This window comes from Onychostoma macrolepis, chromosome 05, assembly GCF_012432095.1.
Source record: "Onychostoma macrolepis isolate SWU-2019 chromosome 05, ASM1243209v1, whole genome shotgun sequence".
Lineage (NCBI taxonomy): Eukaryota > Metazoa > Chordata > Actinopteri > Cypriniformes > Cyprinidae > Onychostoma > Onychostoma macrolepis.
Genome location: NC_081159.1, coordinates 7,815,693 through 7,828,882, shown reverse-complemented (window position 1 = coordinate 7,828,882; position 13,190 = coordinate 7,815,693). Strand labels below are relative to the sequence as shown.

The window sequence follows — 13,190 nt, the reverse complement described above, 5'->3', positions numbered from 1 at the left end:
TTGTTTTTAAATGTTTTACAAAATAAATTTAGGTAGTTATTACTCCAGTCTTCAGTGTCACATGATCCTTCAGGAATCATTCTAATATCCTGATTTGATGCTTAGGAAAACTTTCAGATATCAATGCTGAAAATAGTTGAGCTGCTCAGTATTTCTGTGGAAACTTATGACACCTTTTACAGAATTATTTGAACAAAAATCAAAAGAACACAAAAGTATGTTCCTATGTAAAAGTCTTCACAGTTACTTCTGATTAAATTAATGCATTCTTGCTTAACAAAAGCATTAGATTCATGCAGAGGGAAAAAAAAACAAAAAACTTTTTGACCCCAAACTTTTGAACGGTAGTAGGCTATAATATAACTGACGGCCATAAGAAGTTAAGAAAAAGTATCTGTGGTAGGCTAGATATTGTTTGCTTCCTCTATTTATTCTGTATAGCTTTCTTTAGTCGGAGGGCTGGACAGTCATTTTGCAACCAGTTTCATTTCATGGCATCGAAAGGGCTTATACCGATTCGGTAGGCTACTTTAAGTTATTTCTAACTATGAACTCAAAGCATTTCATGTATACGTACAGCACTTGATGTTTTTCCGAGAGCTGCAGCTCGTTCATTGAGAAATTAGGCAGCCTTCGGTGGTGTTTGATTAGCAGGTCTCTGATGGGAGGAGTCGGGCTTGCCCACAGACTGAGTGAAAGGCAGGCAGGCAGGCGATGAAGATGGTGGATCCAGACACACATCGGGTGGACCGTTAGCTCTCTGGAAACTGTAGCGAACGAACAGGTGAGAGATATGACAGATCGTTTTACGCGCTATGTAATGTAATCATCGCCTGTCACAGAAGCGTTTAAAAAAAAAAAAAGTAAAACAGGAATAGTGTAATGAAAAAAATCATTGTATTTCAATGAGATTCATTCAATGCTGCGGTTCGATCGTAGTGACTGACTGTTGTGATGTCGCTTTCCCTGCGGATGATGGGCTGAACAGTGTTTGTTTACACTAGAAAGGACAATTGTTGCCGCGGAAAGCACTGCATTTACTGCTCCCGGTTACCAGATACATTACACACACACAATATATATAGGGCCTAAACTGTTAGATTTAGTAACTTGGATATCCAATGAAATCAATGCAATTTGCCATGCAAACAATATTATCATCATTAGTAAAAAGAAAAATGCCTTCAACTAATTCAGTTTCCATGTTTGTGCATTGATTGAGAGGTGTTAATTCTGATGACTAGAATAACAGTGACTCTGCTTCTCCAAAAAGATTTGTATTTTCCTGCAGGTTATGGTTACACCAGTAGGTGGCAACAAGTGAGTGTGGTATTAGTGAATGACTAAATTCTTCACTCAATGCATTCGTTTCAAAACATCTACTGCCTCTGGAGGCAACAAGGCACATCCAAATCCAATCATTGTGAAACATTCTTTCTATTTAGATACCTTCATCTTGGTTGCATTTCCCAAAGGTGATATGGTCTCAAGTTCTGTTGTTACCAATAGAGTTCAGCTTAACTTGGATCCATAGCTGGCTAACGATGCTTGTGGGAAATGCACCCCCGATCGATTTTTGAAGACAGTATAGACGTATGATCTGCCCGTTCGATTTTGTGACACCCCTTTCTCTCCTTATTGAGAATGACTTTGATTAACAACTAAATGAACAACGTTCCAGCTAACATTTTTTGGTTCCCAGAACGTTCTGGGAATGTTACCCTACAGAGCAGTGGTGTGTGGTGGTGTTCTGAAATGAGGAGGCAAAAGTCCTTTTTCTTTCTTTTTCTTTTCTTTTTTTCAATCAAATGTAAATTCATGTCCCATTCACATTTTCTTAGTTAGTTAAACATTATCAGAAAAAAAAAACAATTCTATTTTATATTTTTACATTATAAATGTAATCAATATTCTATTTATTAAAGACAAGTATTAATCACTCAGTCATCATGCTGTTTTTAAGCATTTTACATTTATTCCAAAATAATAACTCAAGGCAGTAATAATTTAAACAATATATTTTATTTTTTAACTTATGTTCAGCTATTCTTATTTTTTTTAATAGTTAACTAACTATTTTTGAATTTTTTTTGGATCATCAGTCATCAAAGCTCAGTAATGGTCACAGACACATAGATTTACTTTAGATTTTACCAAGCTGATTACTCACTAAACACTCCAACAGATCATGTTTTCATGCCATTTTAAGTCTTATTTTGACATAAAGTGGTTATCAAAATGTGTGAGTTGGTTACTTAGTTGTTTTTACTCAGTGAGTTGGTTACTAGTCTTCCCATTAACACCATATTGTTCATTCAGACTTATTCATGAACACGGAACGCGCAAGGACACAAGAGGTGGGAATCTGTCATATACATAGACTGTAAAAAAAAAAGAAGAATAAATACATTTAAAAAAAAAAAAACATTGATAATGTCCGTGAAGTCACCCGTAGGTTTCTGAAGAGCAATTTTGAAGCCCAAAGTGGGCGGAGACGGCCGTTGCCATCTTGGCAGTGCATCTTGTCACTCCAGGATAATCGAAAAAGGGCAAAGAGGCGGGATGTGGATGGAGCTGGTTGCTGAAACCACGCCCACGCTGGACAGTGGTGACAGCAGCGGCAATCCACCTGTCACTCAAGTGGCCACAAATGGGTGCAATAGGAGATCTTGGAAAATGCTAACTTTAGCCTGATAGCACTGAAAGCGAACATCCCACCCTCCCTGCAATCGCCGTCCAAAGCCACGCCCCCTGAACGCACATACGCTCAAAGAGCAGAATACCAGAGACAACATTAAATTACTACAATAGGCTACATCAACGGTTTCCAATTACAGTCCTCGCGCCCTCCCCGCTCTGCACATTTCATACACATATCTTATCACGTCCGACGGTTGTTCTGTTCGACCGTAATAAGTGCCCTGCGAAGTGGACATCACCAGATATTCCGCCATGATTCCAATTCAAATTGTATGTTCCATACAAAGGGCATTAAAGTGTGCGAGACGTGAATTTAAATTGTATTTATTTACCAAGGTATATTATGTCACACTTAACACTTCTCTAGTAAGTTTCGTCTGTGTGTGAAGACACTGTGCAGCGCAAATCCGTGAGTGAATGTTCCGAAGTGAAATAAAATTCAACGGATTTCCCTGCTCAGGGAGTAGAGAGCAATGAACGCTGTGTAGGGAGCATGTCAATCAGAACACAGTTCATGCACGGAGCTCTCTTCTAACGAGCTGATTATCTGAATGGGGTGTGTTAACTAAGCGAGACATGCAAATATGCAGAGCGCGGGGTGCGAAGACTGGAATTGGGAACCACTGGGCTACATCATGTGTCATTCACCGGTGAGAAAACTTTACAGCACAGTTAGTAAAAGTACTACAATACCAGGAAGGAAGATTGGGTTGTTGATGTTTGCCTGCCATTCTTGCTCTATCTGCACAGCGTGTGTGAACGCGCCGATGACGTATCGTGTCTGCGCGAACAGGGTGTGCAGAGGTATGCAAATACATACGTTGACAGGCAGGTAGGAAATCCAATTAAAACGCTCGGACCGAGCATTTTGATTGGACGAACATTTCTTGGTCCTACACCTTCCACAGAATATATAAATACAGATAAATACATTTACACCACTTAACTTAATGATTGCTATCGGGATGTGAAGAGACTTTCAACTAGAATAACAAAAAATGTTTCTGAAGACAATCACCTATGGCTCCTTTAATTATGCAGAACTTTAAGGCTTAATATAATTTAAACAGATGAGTTATAAAAAAAAAATCACCCTTCTCACAGTCATGAAGGGTATAATTAGCTGTATAGACCAAAACCACTTTTTGTACCAGGCTGTAAACATAGCCTATTTGTTTCCGCTGTAAAGTTGGGCATTTTAAACATGGGTTGTCTAGATTGACTTCCTTTTGGAGCCAGTCTCTAGCGGCCAGCCAGTGAATTGCAGTTTAGGTCACTTCCGTGTTGGTTTCAAGAGAGAGCGTTGCCACTTGGTCATATCGCGATGGAGGCATTGTCTTCTCTCAGGTGACTTAACTCCCAATTACCATCCACCAAACTCACCGCATGCATTGGGGGTTTGTTAAAAATCAATGGGCTCAGTGGAGGCGAGAGAGACACGGACACTACCTGCTAGTGTCGCTGTTGGACAATGTTTCTTTAGAAAAACGAGTGATTTATACACATTTTAATGTTATATTTTGTAATATTGATGACGTTTTATTTTTGTACTTTTTTTTTTCATCCAATATTTGAGAAGGCGCTGCCTCCCTTGCCTCCTCGGAGGAAACGTACCTGCTTCAGAGAATGTTCCTAGTTTTGGTTCTAAAAAACAAACAAATGAGAACCATGTGCTAACATTAGGGGGACGTTCTGTGTTTGGTAGTCAACTCAGGTTCAATCAGCCAACCGAACCGCTTTCATGAACAAGATGTTTTGTTCAGTTTAGTTTGTTCATGAAGGAGATGACTCTCGTTCAGTGTATGGGTGTGTTTGTTCATTATGGAATGCATCACATGTTTTAAAAATAATGGAACAAATATGGCAAAACACTCCAGGTAATACCATTTTTTTTTAATTTTGACAACTGTGAAGGAGAGAAGTAGGCCTATGGATTGTACTGTTGTATAGCAATGATTGTTCAGCTGACAAAATGTCTGTCAATAGACTTTCAGTAGACAAAAACTCCATAAAAAAGTTTTGAAAGTTGTGAGTTGGTGAAAATTAGGTAGTCTTTGGACCTTATACAGTGTGTTCCATGTTTGATTGTAAAGACTGTAATCTTCGTTTTTATCAGCTTTAAATTCAGTATGGCGTCTATTAGTGAAAGCAGTCAGAGCAAATATTTAGTATAGGCTATTTAATTTAAGCGTGAGACAAAACATACGGTATGTAACCATGTGCATGGCACTGCATGTGAGCAAGTTCTTTTTTTTTTTTTTTTAAATCATATTGTTATTAGGCTATTATTACAGGCCTATTATTATTTGGGTTCGTGTATGTTTATTTTTTCTGTTGATCGGATTATTTCAGGTTTACACTCGAAATTTAGTTCGGATCGATTGAGGTGTTTGAAGACAATTCAGTCCGGTTGAGCCTTCAATCCGATTATAAAGGGATTATTTTATTGCATGTAAACATAGCTAGTGAATTAAATTAAGAGATTCAAAACACCGCTTTACGAAAAGCACACCACTAATTAAGAGTATGTTTATGTAGGAGGAGTGTGAAAATGAATCAGCCTCACTTTAAAGCTGCTGGACACAGATTTCACGTAATCTCCGTTACGGATGTTGAAGTGCCACAATTGATGACTCACTGTAGTCTCTCTCTCTAGATCGCCGTGATTGTAAACGCGCACTCCCTTCTATCTCCGTGGTCCACAGCAGTTCGGCGTTTTTGCAAAATAGTGCTCTGCTGTTGAATGGCGCCCTCTGAATACGCTTGCGCTGTAGGCATTACCAACCTGCTTTCCTGCCAAATACATGCCCTAGATGCAGACTCACTGCGCGGCGTCGGATGCTGTGCAGGTGGGAGAGCAAAACACTCGCGTGAAAACTGACTGAGAAGAAGGCGAAATGACAAGGACAGGTCTTGCAGTTGGTTGATAAAGAAAAGCCTACGTTAGACCTCGCCTCACACATTCTTACGTTATAAGCTACATCCATCCGCAATATCACACCTTTACTCTCTCCGAGTGATGCTTCTGCTGCTGTCTGTGCAGGTAGGGCTGCGAAAACACGCAGTTTACGCATTGCATTGGTGTTTTGATTCTTAAGGAGTATTTCCAACTAAACTTTTGAAATGCTTGTGTTTTATGCGTTGTTGTGACAGGTTAGTTTACTTTTAATACCTTTCCGGAAAAAATGTCGTGGTTTATGTCGCAGTACGCTGCTTTTAAGGACGTCAGTGAACCAGGGAGTGGGTAACAGTAACGACCCGCCCTTTGCAAATACATTATAGCGAATTGGGCAGAAAGTCATTAAGTGTTGCTCGGTGACAAATGTATGTGTAAATGCTTCGGTTTGAAGAGCTCTGGATATGGGAGTGTTCTCAGAAGACTCTTAAAAGCCTTCTCACGTATCAAGCCATGACTGAGCAAATAACAAAATAACATCAGAGGGAAGATTTGACATCTGTGCATTAGCATGAGTGTCTTAAGCAGGTGAAAATAGTCCATTTTGTGTGATGTTACTATGAACATATGTGTGATTGTGTTCTGGACAGTCAAATTTGCTGAGCACTGCTCTACTGGGGTATTTATACAAATATTGTTGGGGGTTTTTTTCTGTATATGGTATTGTGCTATTGTGTGGGGTTTTGTAAATAATATAGTCATCTTGGAAGCACCTTGGAATTTCATACATATCACATAGAATATATGAAAATGTTACTGTGTTACTGTAAGTACTTTATTTATTTAATGGACATGCCAAATATTTCAGTAAACACTTAAATAGCATCATATGCATCAAAGTACCGTGTTACTGGCACAGTAGGCTACTTCTGATATTTTTTGCAATTCTAATATATCTGGCACATGTTAGCAGGTACTGAAGACAGACTTGGTCCTGTATTTCCAGAATTGCTTGTGTATTTTCAGGCACTTAATGAATAGTCAAGTCACACAGATTGTTTCAAAGCAGCTTTACAAATGGTACTGTTACGGTAATTAATTTATTAATTAATTCATTCATTTGTCTGGACAAGTTACCATGGCATGCCAAATATTTCAGTAAACATATCATGGTATCACGTACCATTTTACTGCCACAGTATTTTATATATTTTTTATACCTCTGATATTTAAGACTCATCGGTGTTTATATATCGTGCAGTAAGTTGTGTGGTAACTACTGCTCATGGTGACTGTTTTTAGAAGACAGACATTTTAGAGGTTATTTGCTATAGACCCATCCAAGCACACATGGATATTTGTCACCGTGCACAGAGAGAAGAGATCAAAGGTGATCCTAAACTGAATTTCCCTAGAGGCACTCACTGATTTTTTTCTAGTATTTTTCTGGCTGTTGCTGGCCATGTTTTTAAATAAGCTCTTGTTTGTGAGCTGAGTGAAGCCTCCGGTCCCAGTTGTAGGTCTTTCTAGGCAAATGAGTGGAAAAGCTGAAATGGGAAATGTCCCTCCCAGAAGGGATCTTTGACCTGCAGTATTATGGGTTTACTCTGATTACTGCTCTCTCTGTATGGATATCACGCTCTTTCTAGTCGGCTTCCATAGGGGGATTTCCTGTATGTTATGCTGTATATTCCCTTTTTTAAAAAAAAATATATATAGCACATATTTCCTATTGAAAAAGAAAATTGGGGGGAAATTTTTATTAAAAAAAAAAAAAAGTTGTTTTTTCACTCTGTTGTATTATGCTTTATTTGGGATATTGAGAATGTTTGCTAATTGCTGTTGGAAGGTGGTATTTGCAACATTCTGAGACCTTCACAGTGTAAAGAGCACTTCACTGGATGACATTTTTGACGAGGTGATATCAATATTTTGTCAAAAGAATTGACTCTATTTAAAAGAGTCACTAGACTCTTTTAACTACACTAGAATACACTAGAATATTTATGACCTTAAAGTTGCAAATATTAATAATAAAGTTACAGATGTTACAGGATAAAAAATCACACTCTCTAAAACCCCAGTTTTGATTTAATTGGATATTTAAGTTCAACATTTTGTACTGTTTTAATACAGATTTGAAGCTTATCGTATGAGGGATTAGATTACTTTTTTTTTTTTAATATTCATTGATATGCTAGTGTTTTGGCATAAAGAGAAAGAAAAAGAAAAAAACGTGCATTTACTATCATTCAGAAGTCTGGGGTAAGTAAGATTTTTTTTTAAATGATACTTTTTTTAGCAAGTATGCATCATATTGATGAAAAGTTTCAGTAAAGACATTTATAATATTACAACAGATTTCTGTTTCAAATAAATGTTTAAATAAATATTTCTTTAGAACATTCTATTAATAAAAAACAGCAACATAGTTTTCACCAGAATATGAACTGATTTTAATATTGTTAACAATAAGAAATCTTGGTAACACTTTAGATTAGGGAACACATATTCATTATTATTAAAAGTTTTCCCTTAAACTAATTTGCTGCTTATTAATAGTTGGTAAGGCGGTTGTTCAGTTTAGGTATTGGTCGGGTTAAGGGATCTAAAACATGGTCATGCAGAATAAGGCATTAATATGAGCCTACTAAGTACTAATAAACAGCCAATATGCTAGTAATATGCATGCTAATAAGCAACTAGTTAATAGTGAGAATTGGACCTTAAAATTAAGTGTTACCGAACTCTTTCTTGAGCATCAAGTGATTTTTGAAGGATCATGTGACACTGAAGTAATGACTGTTGAAAATTCTGCTTTTCATCACAGGAATAAATTACATTTATAAATGCATTTGAATTGTAACCAATAGTTTTAATTTGTAATAATATTTCACATTATTATGGTTTTTACTGTATTTCTTAATAAAATAAATGATTGGTGAGGCTTTTTCGAAAACATTTTTGAACATACTTTTGAACAGTAGTGTATGTGTTTTTCTACACCAGATATATATTTCATAATATTCTTATTTAATACATATTAATAAATCATTCACACATTCATCCAGTTAATGAATAGCACATTTTTGTGCCGTCAGGTTGTTTAGTGAGAGAAAGCAAATTCTCTTACCTGTTTTAAACAGTATGTTTAAAGAGCTGAGGCTCTCCTGGGATGCAGCCGGCTCCAGGGTTTGGGATTGTATTAATTTTTAAGCAGCGTGTGTTGAGTTTTGTTTGGTGGCTTCATATGAAATCTTGAAAGTGAAGCAGCTGCACTTCACAAATACTAGGAGTCCGATGCGGCCTTGGGCCAGTTTTCCTCATGTATTATTTGTCTTGCGTGGCCTTTCAAGTCAGCAAATTTCTGTCACTACATTCAGAGAAATGATTAAACTGCTTTCACAGTCTGTTTTTTGACTTAGTCAAAGATTTTCTCATCAGTATTCTCAGGGCCAACACAGAGGAACTCCACTCCAAGGCAGTGTCTGAATTGTTTTAAACAAATGCAGTGTGAATATCTACGAGGACAGAATGATTACTGTGGTTGTGATGAAGATCTCAAGGCATGGATGGAATATTTTATCCATTTATTTCCAAAGACCTTTAATAGGTGCTGTAAAGTTTTGTTCATTCAAACCATGTCAACACGCACGCCTTCATTACCGGAGGTCACGTCCTTGTGTCAACACAGTGAATGTTTTCACACACCTTTTACTCTAGTAATATTATCAATAGTCATATTCAGACCGTTACTGACTGGAGTTTAACGACGGCTATTCATTTACACGGCAGCATTGAAAGTGACTGAGTGAATTATAGGCGTGCAAAAATGTTACAACTAATTAAGTGCTTTGACGTGATTTAAATGTCAGCGTAAAAGTAGGTTAGCTGATACTGTAATATGCAGAGCGTGGAGGACAGAGCAGTGGACAGACTGTCATAAAAGAAGATGAAGTTGCCCTTTGTAGATGATGTGAGAGCTCAGTTTTTAACATTTAGAAGAACCGTTTGACAAAAAATGTAATTTTGAGCATGCAAGAAACAATGAGGGTTGACGTTAATTGACGTTTAGATAAATCTCCTCATTATACAAAGTGATTGTGTCACTTACAATATAAACTCGCAATATGCCTGTCAAGTCATTTCAAACTTTTTCAAATTTGAAAGTTTTGGACTCCATAATATAGAAAAAAAAAACATGAACGGAACGACGTGAGGATGAGTAAATGATGACAGATTCTTAATTTTTAGGTGAACTATATTCCTTTACTAAGTTCAAAGAGGAAGGAAAATTCAGTCCTGAATAACTAGACTGTCAAATGCTAATGGATTGGATGGAAGTTTTCAGTTTTCCATCTTGTGATTACTTTAATTGCAAGAGATAAAAGCTTTCTTTTATCAAGCCAAAACATTCTTTACACTTGTTTTGCACCATCTGGCAGTGGTTTGTTTGTTCCCTTTGTTGTTTATCAAGGAGTCATTAACTTATGGAGGCTGCTTGTAAAAGAGGTTTGGTCATAATTAGATTCAAATTTACTTGCATAGAATTATAATGAATGTTCTATAAGGCACTGCAGCAAAATTAATAGAAAGAGCCAGACTGAAGAGCCTGTGCTTAATTATAGGCTGATTTAACAATCTCGACTTGTTCTTTAAGCCTGGCAAAATTTTTAGAAGTTGTAATTAATTTTTAGGAATCTGCAGGAAGGAACGACTAGGTCATGTTTCTAGTATGAATACATTTTAATAGGCATAATCCTCTGAGCTGTGATGCTGGTGAGAAAGCAAAGCTGACAGAATATTAATACAGTGACAACAGAGACTTTAACTGACCATGCATAATAGACTTTTCTAAATGACTTGATTGGTAATCATTAATATCACAATCTCCTCAATAATTTTAGCAAAGCTGATTTTGTGATGTTGATTTTGCTAGATTATTTTGTTTCTACTGGGCATAGAAGATTCCTTAGGATGTGGTTGGGGACATTTTGAAGTTCAGAGTTCATTTGACATCAGTTTATCTTGGGATCCCAAACAGGACATGTGTTAAACTCTATGGGGTAAGTTTTCACAATGGGAACAAAATAAGTAAAACAGGGTTTCTGCAGGCCTTAAAAGGTGTTAAATCAGAGCAGAAAGTCTTAAATGAATAAAATCATGGCTTTAGCTGTTACATCACATTGCAAAACATGAATTTCATCCTCTGTATTTTTATTTTTCAATACAAAAACCAAACGTCCTGAAATTAAGATACATTTACTTGAGAGGCAAATTTAACAACATGAAATGAGTATATGCTTATAACAAGAACAAAAATCTGTCAATTGGATATAAAACTTGTTTTCCCTTTGAATTAAGTTTATTTTCCTGAGACCATGGCAGATATTTCTTCTTGTTTTAATCATAAACTCTCTTCATTTTCACAGAAAACAAGACTTTGGCTTTTATATTTTCAGCAAATATTATATATTAAAACAATTATGGTACTAAACAGTTGATGAAACAAAAAAAATGGAAAAAGTAATACGGTCTACGGATAATGCAATGAATTAATAAAATTACATGTGACAACTTGTCCTGATATCAAAGTAAAATTGGTATTATATCATCTTTTAGTCCACGTTCTTCATTAAATAGTTGAAATATTTAAACGCACCTTATTGTGGTTTTTGTTTTGTTCACTTGTTAACCTGAAAGCTATTACAAAAATGTGCTGATATATGTTACGTATTAAGTAAATATCATGTTTTTTTTTTTTTAAAGAAAGCAAACATTAATGCAATATAGACCTTCCACATGTGAAAACTTGTTCCACTCTTGCATATATAATCTAATGAATTGTTAATGTTTAGACCTCCTCTTGCAGTACTTGTAGACTTGTAATGCTAATTTATTTTTCTTAATCAATCTGTTTTGACTCTCAATTTGAATTTCAATATGCTTTGATCAATGTGTTGTACTTTATTGAGAAGAGATGCGAATGATAGGTAGCAGTGAGTGAATGATCATAAACCATCTGACAGTGATATTATTACATTATTAGCAGTGCAGCATTAACACTGCAGATTACAAAGCTATAAGCCCTGTGGGAGGACAGGTGTCCTGGTTTATTCTAGGAAAAAAAAATCTCTTCTGCTTCACTTTCTCTCTCTCTGTCTCTCTCTGTCAGCTAATGGCTGATGGGGAGAGAGCAGACATTGACAATCGCTATGTGAATAATCTGTTTGCTGCTCACTTTGATTGTACATTTGGCACATTTTCTGGTTGTCATTCTCATCTCATGAGAGAATTACTCTGATGTTTGGCAAACTGATCTCAGTTTAGGCCGGCTGACAGACACATTGTTGTGTATGTTTTGTCCAAGACCTACAAAAGCCTCGAGATTAACAGCACTGGATTGTATGAACTACAAAAAAGATGGGGCTTTCCTTTGTTGTGATGCTGCACGGCCTCTCCAAGTTCTCACGATCCACACTTCATTGTCTCAGCATCGAGCGTGAACCTACGGCTACGGTGTGTGTATAAAGCAGCAGTGTTAATTCATGAGCACTTGAAGGTCGCTCCACATGAGAGCTGCTCTGTCTGGGATTCAGAGCCCATGCTCAGTAGATTTTGGGGATGTTTGGTGGTTAAACCAGCCTCAGGCAGAGATTAGCCCGGCGTAATGTAAGGCAGCTTAATGCCGGGAGCCTTGAGATGATATAACCCCTGCTGCTTCAAAACAAAACAAAACAAACATGTTATGGAGCTTCGTTCAAGGAAAATCAAGACTATTTAATATTTGAGTAATAGGTGGGCCAATGACATCTAAGAGTAAAAGAAAAGGAAAAATCTTTAAACGTCTAGTTTAAAATGAGTCCTTTGAAATGTAGTGTTTGTATTCATGTTAGTTTCATAAGCCTTGGAAAAGCATGCATGATTTTTAAGAGATGCTTAAATTGAATGACACTAACCCAGGTGAAAAACAAGTACACTTCCATAATGTGTTCTACTAGTGCTCTATTTTCACGCACTAGTAGTACACTTGAACCCATCTTTCATTCACTAGTACACTCAAGTGTACTACAAGTGATAGCTAAATATATTTTTAAATACAAACATAGTATGTTAAAAGTGCATTTTAGTTCATATTCATGGTGCCTCAAAATAGCACAGTTGAGTACACTTAATTTTACTAAAGGATAATTTTTAGTATATTAAGTACAAATAGAGCACTTTAAGTACATAATGGAAGTGCACTTTTGCATGGAAGTTTTTCACCTGGGAAAGGCATGTTAACACTTAGCATATTTGATTTGATAAAAAAAAAAAAAACCTCCTTTCATCTTCGGAACACATTTTTGATGGAATCTGAGAGCTCTCTGACCCTCCCATAGACAGCAAGGATTGCTTACAAGATCAAGGTTCAGAAACGTAGCAAGGAGATTGTTAAAATAATCAATGTGACATCAGGGGTTCAACCGTAATTTTACGAAGCTCCAAGAATACTTTTTGTGCGCAAAAGAACGAAAAAATTTTTTGTCTCCTCCGCATCACCCTGGTGCCATTTTGGAGAGTATCAACTGAACGTAAACAGTGTATGTTGTTC

General features: G+C 36.6%; 1 protein-coding gene across 4 annotated transcripts in view; it reads left to right on the top strand.

Annotated features, from left to right (window-relative positions):
* Positions 1–677: 677 nt before the first annotated feature.
* Positions 678–13,190, top strand: part of apba1a (amyloid beta (A4) precursor protein-binding, family A, member 1a) — a 54,713-nt gene continuing 42,200 nt past the window's right edge. For 3 of the 4 annotated variants that reach the window (XM_058775975.1, XM_058775970.1, XM_058775974.1), the window contains exon 1: positions 5,266–5,743. The gene's annotated coding sequence lies outside the window, so the exon portion shown is untranslated. Of the gene's footprint in view, positions 785–5,265; positions 5,744–13,190 lie in introns of those variants that run through there. The other variant, XM_058775971.1, reaches the window with a different exon arrangement.